The sequence below is a fragment of the Schistocerca piceifrons genome, unplaced genomic scaffold (genome assembly GCF_021461385.2).
Source record: "Schistocerca piceifrons isolate TAMUIC-IGC-003096 unplaced genomic scaffold, iqSchPice1.1 HiC_scaffold_2303, whole genome shotgun sequence".
Taxonomy (NCBI): domain Eukaryota; kingdom Metazoa; phylum Arthropoda; class Insecta; order Orthoptera; family Acrididae; genus Schistocerca; species Schistocerca piceifrons.
Window position 1 is genome coordinate 1784563 of NW_025728233.1, and position 14643 is coordinate 1799205.

Here is a 14643-nt window from a genome sequence, read left to right on the forward strand (position 1 = left end):
TACCAATTGGAAACGTCTGGTCAATGGTGGTCGAGCGGCTGGCCCGTCACAGTACGCCAGTCACTACTCTTGATTAATTGTGGTATCGTGTTGAAGCTGCATGGGCAGCTGTACCTCTACACGCCATCCAAACTCTGTTTGACTCAATGCCCAGGCGTATCAAGGCTGTTATTACGGGCAGAGGTGGCTGTTCTGGGTACTGATTTCTCAGGATCTATGCACCCACATTGCGTGTAAATGTAATCACATGTCAGTTCTAGTATAATGTATTTGTCCAATGAATACCTGATTATCATAGGGTGTGTGTGTGTATGTATAATGACACACACCTGTTTGTGTGTGTATGTGAAAGCAGCAACAGTTTCAATGTGTCATATATATTCTCAGCATGTGTAAATGCAGGCACCTTCAACAACACATTATTTCACGCTATAAGACAGAACATCCTATCCCTACCATAGTCATGGGAAGATGAATAAGAAGCCTTCATTATTGTTCTGCAATTATATGTCCAATGACTTTGGACCTGATTACCTCGTTGGCTGGGGCTTTCTTGCTCTTATTAACCTTATCATGTACACTATTACAGCAGATCACATAACGAAAGACAATCAGTGGGTCCAAAGGTGAGAGAAATAATCCCTTGCAGATAACTTAGATGAAACAAACCTAATCTATAGAATTTGGCGAATATCCAAGTATAATGGACAACTTTCATCAGACACTCTTAAAAAGGGAGAGCAGGCTTCAAACTTTTTTATGAACTAAACAGAAGATCACATTCCAAGCTGATCGCTTTTCAAACCTCTACTGCTACGAAGTCGTACTTATTCGCAAGTACAATCAGAAATAAAATATTTCACTATCCACTAAATAGCAGAAAATTTCTTTGATAAATAATCTTGATAAATTTCAACATTTTCCTCCTGAAATTATCATCAGTGTCTGTGAGGGTAATTGTATTCTATGGTATTGATTAACAACATTAGTAATACGTGTAACACTGATCTAGTAAAATGTGAGGAGTTCCCAGGAATGATACTTGAAAGATGTTACCCATATCGAAGTCATGATTGTAATATGATTTAAATTATTTACAATTAACAGCAGAAGTTGTGGAAAAAGCTATTGCATAATAGGCAAATGTAAATCCCCACAAGGATGAAAATGCACATGACTTAGTCAAAGCTATGGCCTCACTGTTGTCGTGATGTAAGTGAACATCAACAGCTAATATGTGAAAGTAATACAAAATACAAAAATATGATGTTAAATAGTGTGTGGATGCGATGTAAATGAAACATACACAGCTAGCATATCAATAGAATTACTCTAAGAAGGTGAAGCTTAAGGATATTCTCAATAGCTAACTTACAGGTATGTACTTTACGTGTACTATCTTAACTATTTTATAAATCTGAGCACCCATCTCATGCTCTTCTTTGGGGTAGAATTGTATATACCAAAAAACAGAAGATTATTCTTTTGGCAACTTCATCATGGTCGCATGAAGGACACATTAAATGTGTAAAATCACTAAGTCGATGGAGATAATCTATATAGACAAGATCAAACAAATCTTAATACTCGAGATCCGATTATTTATCACACCAACGATATTATTGCAAAGGATTATGAAGTGGTTTCCAGTATAGCCTAGTGATCGACAAAAATTTGCCTCAGGTGGCATGTACAGTTACTTAGCTAATGTTGTAATTACCAAGGCTCAGTGCTTGAGAGCATTAATGAATCAAGATGGTCCACAATGACAGAGAATTGGTCGTTGTCCTGTTTAATTAACGTAGATGAAGTTACAAGTGTCATGCAACACATAACAGTTCGCCATCTGTGAAACATAGAATGATAAGAAATGAGCTTGTATTTATAAACTAGAAGAAGCCGACACACACATTATTCGTTCGTGTAACAAGGAATGGATGATCTTTTAGTGGCACCAGAACTACCTTCCATGCCGTTTGGTGGCTTGAGGAGTATGATGTAGATGTATGACGCGTGCTCAAAGACAGGACGCTAATCGTTATCTTTGGCGCATCAAGTATACGAAAAAAGTATATACTACAATGACAATATTTTGTTTCATTACTATCAGGATTGTTCACTTCCGCTTAGCTACAAAATTTGTACTTAATTTAATTGATGAAAAGTGCGTATCAGAGATAACCATTTTAGATTTCCCTTGACCTTTATAATTATTCTTGTATCTCGGGAAGACAAATGTTTTACGTAAGAAGGGTGCAGTAACTTTGTTATGTTCTGCAGACTGTCTCTTTTCTGCTTGCATTTTCTTAGATTTTTTTATCATACCAGGAGAAGAATTCACACTGGGGACGGATATGAGTTTTATTCTCTGTTACGCTCGAAATTCAACATATTTCGTACCCTTACCCACCTTTCCTAAACATGGATGATTGCTTGGTTGTGAGAATGTCTGTGTAAATACGAACATACGCACATCGATAAATTTAGATTTTCCTCTTCGGTCCCGTCTTGGACCTTGGAATGGCCGTAGGATCTTTACTCGGAGGCTACGTTGTGTCGGCAGTCTAGCGGGTGCGAGCAGAGGGGGGAAGCTCGGTCTGCTTGTTCATTCTTAACGAATGGCTTCACGGTTGGTTTCTTAAAGATCGCTGCGCTGCTTCAATTTTTGATGCTTAGGAAATACTGAAATGAGAAACCAGGTGCTGTGTCTGCTGTCTCCTGATAGGAGGAGACGCTCGGCACCACTGCAGAGTCGCTTTGTCGACTGGTCAGTTCGCCACCTCCCAGGTATTATCTGTCTCTATCCTCGGAGTTGCTACAGGCTGAAAGTTGTTCAGAGTCAGCAGACGCTGTTCGGGGTCTGTTTAGTGTGACTGCCACTGCTGTGCTCACTAGAAATGTGATTTTACTTGTGAGATAGTAAGTATTTCCACGTTAGGAAGTATCTGAGATTTTTAATTCATTTGTCGGAAGCACTTTTTGGACACTTCGTGAGTGATAAATATCTGGTCCTTTAACTAGATTCAGTAAGGGAAGGCCTTGTTCCTCATCCAGTCATGATTTACTTCTTGCATCGCGATCCTTATTAAGTTTCTAGATGTCTTTCCATTGTCGGCTTCAAGCCAGTTTTCGCAGATCGTCTGCCCTAGAGATGGTGAACTTGTCGTCTGCTCTCTTTAAGTGTCTGGATTTTTGTTTCATTTGAGTGTCCAGTTTGAATTTTTCACTTGACCTAATCCTTCTGGAATACTGTTGACTAAAATAGTTAAAGCAGACACCCCTCACTGATCGATAGTGAAAGGACTTTCTACATTATAAGTGTTTACAGGAGTAGAGTATTTCATTCTGTTTCATGAATAAATGTAGCCTGGAGTCAACTACTAAGCTAAACTTCTCCCTAACGTGCATTCCAGCACACCATCCAATATTCCTGCGCTCATTAACCCCAACTACCCTGTAATTAAAATCTATGAGAAGACATATATTTAAAATTTATCCCTCATCGGCCATTCTCAAGTTTGCGTTAGAATTTCCTTTGCACACAAAAAAGAAATTACGACCAAATTAAATTAAGATATCGTGTGACTTCAGCCAGTTCGGCGCAGTGGGTGTCCGAGAATGTTAGACATTTGTGGGGTCCTGCCCATTCGTCTCGCATAGAATGCCTAAAGGATGGTGCGTTCTCGGAATGTTGTACAACAATTCAAGCAAAATCACATTTATAGTTATTATTACAAATAAGAAGAATGACAAAACTTAACTTGTATTTACAATAAGTGGTCGCAAGCGAGGGGCGATATGCAAATAAGTGACCTTTGCTATTTACAGTGTTAATGCGAGCAGTTGATATGGATCACACTTCACTGGTATCATAACAGTCTCTGCTGGGCCGTGCTGATGCTGTCCGAATACTGAGCGGCCAAGGTTGGCAGGAACGGCGCTTATGGTCTCCTCCTGTAGAGGCCGCTGCTGTCGTGGTGCGGTCCTAATCAGCGCACCACTGGCTGACGTTGTTTCACCGCCTTCTCTTCTCTTGCGTTCTTCAGCCCCGTTCTGGCGCTTGTGGTTACGCCAGAACAACATTGTGCAGAAGGAAACATGGAACTTCGAAAATGTTCACGTTACATGCCGAAAGCTCGGCCCGCAGAATACTCAGTTATGAAAATTTAGACAATATCAGTATTTTTTTTTCAGCAATGGGCACGTTTTAACCTAGAAGATTCTAATTAAGGTTATTTGAAACAATTCCTCGTCTCAGCACAGCATAGAAAGACCAGTTATTTCACAAAGTTTTGAAAGGAATAGACGATGCAGAACGTATGTGGTGGATGAAATACCGACTTGCTTATCCTGATGGCTAATTAAACTCAGTTTATAAACGAAAACTGGAAAAGTGAACTGTAACCGCAGAAAGGCACTCTCCCATGGCATTCTGTAGAATGCGCTCCTTTGTACCTGATCAGAAAACTTAACATTTATATATGATGAGAATTAAAATGAAATAAAATTCCAACCAAAGAAGATTTATTCCGGTGACACTTAAACTCTATTTATCACGTCGACAGCCCAACATTTCTCGCCAAATAGTTAGTAAAGAAAACAATGGTCATCTCTGATGCAGAATAGTCGTATAAGAGGATCTCTAATATCACACAAGGGCTTCACACACACAAACCCACTGCTGCTTTCATATATTGCTTACTCTGTGATTTGACTGCGTGTTGTACAATTTCAGCAAGATTGCAATAAAACTAGTTACTTATTATTGATGTAACATGAGGTTTTATTCAATAACTGCTTTTCTCGGTTAGTGATGGTTATTTTGTTAAACAAATCTCCACCTGGGAATGTGTAGCAATGTTGTCTGCCAAGCATTGTAAATGGCACTAAGTTCACGCACAAAAGTAATCATATACATTCCAGCAAACAAGCCAAATGTATGATGTGTAATCTGAACTAAACAAGAGTAATGATTTTTAGTCATTTTGAGTGCTATTGCATAATACTCTTTTTACTAGTTACAGATCGTTTATCGAATTTAACGCTACTGTTATTCGAGGCGGCAACACTTTTCCCTAAGCAAAATGATCAGTTTTGTCGCACAAAACCTCACGCACACAACACTAATGTGTTTTTTCGTGTAAAAATATTTCATTAAAGTTTTTAAGAAATAATCAAGCTTCATACATCAGCTTATACGAATTTGTATCACATAAGATGCTGTTTCCTTTCATGGAAGTTCACTATATTTAGAGATTATTCACAGTCTAATTGGAATTTATTACCTCAGATTAGGTTCCGGGCCACCAATACAGATATATTATCGCTATTATGAGCAACAACATTTATGTCTGTATATAAAGTCAATTAAAAACTATCGCTGCAGTATGGCGGCTAACGTAAGGCAATGAGTTATCAATTCTGCTCCAACCCCTGTTTTAATACTAAAAAATAATATATATTAAACCTTTTTGTACCTTCACTATATGCATTAACATTTGAAAATATTTCTTACAAGGGAACCTTCCCATCGCACCCCCCTCAGATTTAGTTATAAGTTGGCACAGTGGATAGGCCTTGAAAAACTGAACACAGATCAATAGAGAAAACAGGAAGAAGTTGTGTAGAACTCTGAAAAATTAAACAAAATATACAAACTGAGTAATCCATGCGAATGATATGCAACATCTGGGAGAGACTGAAGTCAGGAGCGCCATGGTCCCGTGGTTAGCGTGAGCAGCTGCGGAACTAGAGATCCTTGGTTCAAGTCTTCCTTCGAGCGAAAATTTTAATTTTTTATTTTCAGACAATTATCAAAGTTCAGGCACTCCACATAATCAACTTCGCTCTCCAAAATTCCAGGACATGTTCAGATTTGCTTGGACATATGCAGTATTTGTCAATCTACACACGGAAAAATTTGAAAACGTTAAAAACATATGTTTTGACAGAGCTCAAGGAAAAGTGAGCGACTGTGAAACTGTTGGATTCATTTGCTGCAGTTTATGTGACAAACTCTTATGTTTTCATCACTATTTTGGGAGTAATTATCATATCCACAAGAAAACCTAAATCGGGCAACGTAAGAGAATGTTTTTACCCATTCGCCAAGTGTATAAGTTATGTGGGTGGACAACATATTCCTGTCATGTGACGCACATACCGTGACCTGTGTCGTATAGAATATATCAGACGTGTTTTCCTGTGGAGGAATCGGTTGACCTATGACCTTGCGATCAAATGTTTTCGGTTCTCATTGAAGATTCACGTCATTTCGTCTACTAATCGCACGGTTTTGCGGTGCGGTCGAAAAACACAAACACTAAACTTATTACAGTGAACAGAGACGTCAATGAACAAATGGATAGATCATAACTTTGCGAAAATAAAGAAAAATTTTTCGCTCTAGGGAGATTTGAACCAAGACCCTCTCGTTCCGCTGTTGCTCACGCTAACCACGGGAACACGGCGCTCCTGAGGTCAGAACTGTGCTTGTTGTTGGCTATCTTCGCTTGGACTACTCAGTTTGCATATTTTGCTTATTTTTTCATAGTTCCACACAACTTCTTCCTGTTTTCTCGATTGATCTGTGTTCAGTTTTTCAAGGCCTATCCACTGTGCCAACTTATAACGAAATCTGAGGGGGGGTGCGATGGGGAGGATCCCTTGTTAGTGTTAATCGCTTATTATTCAGCGTTTACCAATAAACCACGCTGTAGATCAATAGCTCCAATGGTTGCGCTGCTTAGTAGCTGATCAGAAAACTTAACATTTGCATATGACGAGAATCAAACTGATGTAAAACTCCAATCACAGAAGATTTATTTCAGTGACACATAAACTGTTTTTACCAAATATTGAATTAGCAACATAATACGGTTTTATACTGACCTCTGTGTTACCAGACATCAGTCACATCCTATCAGTACAACACTTCGGACAAGAAGAAGGATTATTCTAGAAGAGTCATAGATAACAAAGAGTTTTCCTTTATGTTTTTCTATAAGTATTGTCTAAGATAAAGTTTTTTACAAAATATTAAATTATGCTATTGACAATAATTATTTATTATTTTATTAACGACGAAGTCCTTTTTATTAATATCACGAGCATGTTCATTCACTTTCTACACACAGTGTTGTCGTGAATGTTATTCTGCTTAAAATATAGGCGTGGATATTACAACTCTCACAGTCTTCTCGTCATATACGAGGGGCAGTCAATAAGTAATGAAAAGCATTTTTTTTGTTTTTTTTTGCTCCACCATTTTTGTTAAAAGATGCATATTTTATTGTGAGGCATCGTGATATATTCCTGCTTCAGGCCCTCCAGTTTCATGGAATTCCGACAGGCGGCGGCGCTATACGTAACCTTCGAAATGGCGCCTGTAACGGATGTGCATTACAAGCAGAGAGCTGTCACTGGGTTTCTTCTGGCGGAAAACTGGAGTATCACAGATATTCAGGCCGCTTGCAGAATGTCTACGGAGATCTGGCAGTGAACAAAATTACGGTGGGTCACTGGGCGATGTGTCTGTCATCGTCGCAACGAGGTCGCGTAAATCTGCCTGACAGCCAGCCTGCCGGCCGGCCGCACACAGTTGTCACTCCTGCAGTGTTGCAATGTGTGAACTCTGTTTCTAAGTGACCGATGAGTCACAATCAGACGCCAGGCTGCACAGCTGTGTGTCTCTTTTGGTAGTGCTGACTTACTCAAAGTCATGTGCTAACATTTCGCACCTTCAGCCTTCCATCTGTTTGTCCAGTAAAGGATGCAGTCTCCGGGAAGCTGTACGTGGGTGATGGTGAGCTTACTGTTACAGCTAGACGGTGGCTCAGACGTTGGCCAGTAGAATGGTACCATGCGAGACCACAGGCCCTCCCAGTAGGGTGGCATAAGGCTGTCACACTGAACGGAGGTAATGTTGAAAAATAGGATATTTTAGGCAATGGCTGTGGGGAATAGTATGGCGTATTTGAATCCATAATACGCTCTCAGGAAAAAAAAAATGGTTGCTTTACATACTGAACGCCCCTCACGTATATACAGTCGGCCTCAAATGTTCAAATGTGTGTGTAATCTTATGGGACTTAACTGCTAAGGTCATCAGTTCCAAAGCTTAAACACTACTTAACCTAAATTATCTTAAGGACAAACACACACACACCCATGCCCGAGGGAGGACTCGAACCTCGGCCGGGACCAGCCGCACAGATGTCGGTCTCAACGGTACACCATTTTACACCGTAAGAATGGACACCTCTCTCTGTCACAGCCTCGAACAGAAAAGAAGGAAAACGCAGGCTCTGTTTTCCTTCGGAATTTGTAAAAGAATGCCTAACGTCTCAGCTCTCTTTCCCTTGGTTGGCTTAGGTTATTCACGTCCTAAATAACTCAAGCAGAGAAACTACCGTAACAGACGCTGCAGTGAAAGTTTGTCAGTGGGTTCTGCGATAACAACAAAAGTTCGTCGCGAATAAGCGACACGTAAGTAACTGAAGGTTGGCAATGTGCAAATATAACAAGCAAATTTCATTTTGATAAGACACGCCAAAAGGAATCGAGGAATGACAGTTTCGAAATGGAGGAAGTGTGGAGAGTTAAAAGTACAGTAGAAGACCAGGGCTAGAGTACAGTAATCAGGTTCAAATTTATGTAAATTTCGGTAGTTACGTAGAGCTGAAGAGCTTTACACAGAACAGACTAGTGCAGAGGACTGCACGAAGCAGTCTTCGACTGATCTCCACAACGACACACACATGTGTAACGCTAAATTATTTACAGATAGTACTCAGCTAGGAAAGCCGATAATTGAGAAAAGTATTCTTCGCAAAATCTAGCAAAACAAAGGCTGAGTTCTTTGTTTTCTCTGTTGTCCTCAGTACTTGATGCAAATTTTTTGATAACCGTCACACCCAATTTGATATTTTGGTTTACTTCCTGTTGCATTGAATTTCAATGCAAGACCATCCACGAATGTGGATCTCAACCTCATCTGATCTGTACGACCTAAAATTTCTTGGCATATCTTTCGATATGTTCTCTAATTGAAGGATGTTGTATTATTTTCGTCACCGATACATGAAATGTGATAGTTTTCATCTTTCTCCATAGATTGTGTTATGTTGTGAGGATGTAACTTCGCAGGTCTTTTTTGAGACAGGATGACAGTGACTGTTTTCTATTTTGGACAAATACGAATACTCTCGATGGTTTTTTAACGAGTTTCTGTCTTTTTGATCAGTTTGTGGATGTGACTTCCATAGCCGAAAACATCACACTTGTTAAAATATTCTGGGTTATTACTGGGTTTGTTAGCTGAATTTTTGTGAAGCAACCCAACTTTAAAGTGGAGAAACAGGCATATATGAGCTGTTCCGAAACATTTTCTGTGATCAGGAGAGCATCACATTCAATTTGGTGAAACTCTTGGCCTGGAAGTCACGCGCCTGTATTATCATACGATATTCAGGCACACGATAGAGGTTATTAAACATACTTATAGTTTAATGGGATGAAGCTGATTGTGAAACTGAAGGGCATCTTTATTCCGCTGCTATAGTAGATGAGTACTGTTCTGCTATTATGGGGCGATATCATAGCGAATGCAGTAATCGACAATGGCCAATAACGCTTGAACTTTACAATAAAAGTTCGTTTCTGCGTGCTCTCCTGCAGAGATGTGCTGCCACATGTTTTCAGTCAGTAATGAGCCAGCAGCTTGCATGCTGGAACGCAAGTCGATTTCTTCGAACTGTACACAGAAGAGATAATTAATGTAGAAGTATCTTGAAGGACGTCTGCAGCGACTGGATACAATGTTGTGGAATTGATCGGTCCACGTAACTGCTACAATCACCAGTGAGTATTCGACGAGTATAACCACAAGAAATGTGAACAACTGACACACACAGTCTGTTAGATATACTATTACGCGCAACAGCCGCGGAAAACGCTTAAGTCCGACATAATGCTGTCACAACCAAGCAGAAAACTCTTTTGTCTACAACTGACATTTTCAACGTAATGTGATCGTTGCACAGATGGCGTTCGTGGCGAAATAGAACGGCGCACACTGCCGCCTTCGCTAGGACCTGAATTTATGTTCACGCCTGCTTTTTTTGCGGTGTTTCCTTGTTTTTACTCAACTCCCATACAACAGCACACACTCACACTAATATCCCTCCCGTATTGAGATAGGTTTCAAAGACTTGCAGTTAAGGCAAATGCAAATTCCACTTGAAGATGACAGTCTCCATTTTACTGGAGTGTGTAAAACATAAAAAAGGGAAAACAAAAGGAAAAAAGGAAAATTGGATTTAACGCCCCGTCCATATCGAGGTCATTAGAGATGGAGCAAACGCTCGTATTCTGTTAAGGGTGGGGAACGAAATCGGCCGTGCCCTTTCGAAGGAACTACCCCGACATTTCTCTGGAGCGATTTCGGGAAATCACTGAAACCTAAATCTCGATGGAATGTATTACTTCTCACTCCATTAAGTTCTAATTTCTCTGAATCATCGAATCTGTAAATTAGTTATCGCCAAAGGTATCTTTCACGATAATATATGTTTATACTTATCACCTTTTTCTTTCATTTTATAACTTTATTGTAAAGCCTAACTCTGAATGACACAAATATCATACTGTTCACTATATACGATCCAGTCACATTTGTGTGAACACGTGTCAGAAGGCTCAACAACCACCATCTGTAACGCAGACTTGCAGGTAGCCAGTCATTGAGCTCTGGAAGGTACGGACAAGGACGTGGAGCCGTGCCTAGTCCAGTGGCGTGGCCAGCTGTCCTGTGTACTTTCCATGAGGATCAACGGCGCGAACAGCCCGATCGAGGTGGCCCCACAGAACTTAACTGATCTCAAATAGGAAGAGACCATGGGAGAAAGAAAACCTCATGCAGGTGCTCTTCGAATTTCACGTGTACACTCCGAGCTGTGTGATGCTTTGCATTGTCTTGCTGGTAGATGCAGTCGTGCCGAGTAAAATCCAGACTGCATGTAGGAGTGGTCATGGGCTCAGCGATAGATGCATACTTGTGTTGATCCATTTTACGTTCGCGAATAATGTCATCCACGGAATGCCACGAAAACGTTGCCCAGACCATGACGCTCGCACATCCAGCTTCGAAGCTGCCGGCGAACGTTGCAGGGCCGTACGCGTCAACGGCAATCTGTACGATGAAGCAGAAAACGTGATTCCCCTGGAAGGCCACCTGTCGGCGCTCAGTGGACGTTCAGTTGCGATTCTGGCGTGCGAATCCCATCCTCCGTCACCTATGAACGGCAGTCAGCATGGGTGCAGGAAGGAGGCGCCTGCTGTGGAGGCACATGGAGCGGCGACATTCGCTGAACGGCCGTTGAGGAGACACACGTTTATAGGCTAACGAAGGAGACGTGGGTAAGTTTTCTGCAAACGTGAACACTAAAAACAGTGTGCATATGATTTGAAAGTTGAAAATGTGCCGAGTAAGAATCAGTAGCAGAGGTTCTAGCTTCATCAGCTATCGACGCAAATACAGTAAAGGAGGATTTAATTAGCTTACAAAAGCATATTTTTATATCATAGGCATCTATTCTTGGGTTGGGGTTGATTTGTTTGGGAGAAGAGACCAAACAGCAAGGTCATTGGTCTCATCGGATTAGGGAAGGCGGGGAAGGAAGTCGGCCGTTCCCTTTCAAAGGAACCATCCCGGCATTTGCCTGGAGCGATTTAGGGAAATCACGGAAAACCTAAATCAGCATCTACTCTACGTAATCTTAAATGAAGAAACAAAGGGAAAGTTATATTTAAGACGGCAAATCAAGTGCGCATTTAAGGAAAACGAAAGGTTTGAAAATGCCTCCCTGACGCGATGTTCCTAGCGTAAGAATTATAATATTTACTATTTAAAACAACTGTCACGAGTACGTGACAGGAATGACGAACAAAAAGCAACGTTGCCTAAACCTGCATTACAGAGAAATAGGAAACGACTAAGATGAAGAAGATGTAGAAGACGAAACAGAAGAAGTAAAGTACGTACATATTAGTTTTACAAGAACCACTTTTTAGTGTCCCATAGGAAATGGTAAAGATTCAAGTATATTGGGAATTGTCTTTGTTTATGGTGTTAGATGAAATGTGGGGTGTAGAAACGAAACGTGAATACGACAGATGAACTGCTTGGTGTAATCATTGAAGCTGCTGCTCTCATTAGGGAACGTACAGAAGCACTCGCACAACCAACAGTACATGTCCTCCAAAGATTCCGCATACGCAATGAAGCTGCGGTGGGATACTCTAGAATTTATTGGCAACTATAAAACACTTGTAATGTGACATGCATAAGAGGGCTTAAAGTGAATCTGTTACAAAAAATGATATTTTTCAATTGACACTTTGTAAAATATGTTGTAACATTTACTACCTGTTATATATCTGTACATGTGTAAACCCGATATTTTACTGAACAGCACTGAAGCTGAATATGAAACTATACTATCTCGTAAACTATTCGAGAATATGTCCATATGAATATTTCGCCTTCAAATGATCGTTCTTCTGATATCCCTGAAAAGTCAACATACCTGCCGAGAAAACCTGTACCCAAGGGGTTTGCAGTTTAATTTTTTTCGTGTTTACACATTTAGTACTTGGTTGTGTGGACCAATGCCTGAAGCTATTTGAAGAAATAATAATATGAGGGACGTTCAGTGTGTAATGCAACAGATATTTCTGAAGGCAGTTTGGTTTGATTTGCCATTCCAGTGCAGGATATTGTTTCCCTCTCTTTTGGATACGAAACTCTATTTTTCAGCATAATCTCCGTCCGATGAGAGGGCCTTACGCCTCCCTACCACGCTGACTTGTATGCCCGCATGGTACCACCTGCTGGTCCACGTCGGAGCCAACGTCTTGTAGCATCATCCACGTACTGATTCCTGCGGAGTCTATTCTTCTTTCGACCAGACACATGGAACTCGGAAATGGCGAGATCCAGGCTGTAGGGTGAATGAGGAAGCCCATTCCAGTGAAGTGTTGTGAGATCCTCTTGGATACGCAGACATGTGTGGGGTGTTGTGTTGTTATGGAGAAGGAGACAGTCGTTCACATTTTCGTGGCAACGAACACGCTGAAGTCGATCATTCAGTTTCATGATGGCAGCAGGGAGAACTTCAGAGTGTCCACACTACGAACAGAGATGTCCAGCTCTGGAGCGAGGTGTCTGTTTGTGATCCGTCAGTCACCTCGAATGAAAATGTTCACACGTTCCAACACTGCAAGATTCACAGCCCTGTGCAACGAACCGGCACGAGGGAGATCGATCAGGTTAGCGCGACTCTGTTGCAGTGATGACACACGCCCTCCCAGCCCTCGGTAGACATTCTGCAAGCACTTATGAATATCTGTTATACTCTGGATTTCCACCAAATGAAACTTAATGATAGCGCTGTGCTTTGAACGCACCTGCATTACAGATGTCATTTGGAAGGCGACATTTAGCGCCGGCACATATCGAAACTTTTTATAACTACAGAAGTTGAAGCGTGATATTCCAGATTCTTGATGTTTTCAACAGAAAGGGACAGAGAAAAAACTATGTTACATTACTTGTTGAACGCCCCTCGTAGAACGTTGCCTTCATTTCGAATGTGTACTTTACTCCGTCGACGTTGTGTAGCTTTACAGACCGGTCGTCAGCAAAGAAATTGTTTGGAACAAATGCTGCTACGTATTTATTTATTTACATACAGTTGCGGTCAAACCGAATGTCGATTTGAATAAGGCAAAAACTGCTCTTGTACCTGTTAAGGTTCTAGAAGCTACTCGTTGAAGCGTTCCACTGAAGTCGTCCATCGGACAGACAGATCTGTTTGCGCGCCGGCAGAGAGGCATATGGACTGCGATCGGGCGATAACGAGCTGCCCTGCCGGACCTACGCGGGCAGCCTGTCCTCTGGAGGCGAACAGCCGCTGAGGCGCGCCACTTGCTGTCAGGATGGAGCGGTACGCAGGTCGCGTCGCCCTGGTGACGGGCGCCAACTCCGGCATCGGCGCCGCACCGCACTATCGCTGCTCAGGAGGGGGCTCAAGGTCGTCGGCCTCGACAAGAGGATCGACAGGGTCCAGGTAATTAATTAACCAGCAGCCTCGGTACAGCATCTCAAAACTGGACAGGTTCAAAATCTGTCCCAGAAATTCTGAAACAGAAATAGCGTTGGTTTCAGTGCCATATAGAAATGAATGTGATGTATTAAGAGTAAGGTATTACTTTTTTCTATTTTTAACTCCATTACTTTTTTATGACACAATCGTAACTGGTTTTCAGCCTTCATAGGTCATCCTCAAACGCTACTTTTTATGAGTCATCAGTCTTCTGACTGGTTTGATGCCGAGTGCCACGAATTTCTCTCCTGTGCCAAACTCATCATCTCAGAGTAGCACTTGCAACCGACGTCCTCAGTTATTTCCTGAATGTATTCAAATCTCTGTCCTCCTCTGCAGTTTGTCTCCTCTACATCTCCATCTAGTATTATGGAAGTCATTCCCTGATGTCTTAGATGTCCTATCGTCCTGTCCCTTCACCATGTGAATGTTTCCACATATCCATTTGCTCTCCGATTCTGTGCAGAAATTCGTCTTC

The 14643-nt window shown here is 41.3% G+C and overlaps 1 pseudogene; it reads left to right on the forward strand.

Moving 5' to 3' along the window:
- Positions 1–13998: 13998 nt before the first annotated feature.
- The window catches only part of LOC124742295, a 67761-nt pseudogene continuing 67116 nt past the window's right edge, over positions 13999–14643 (forward strand).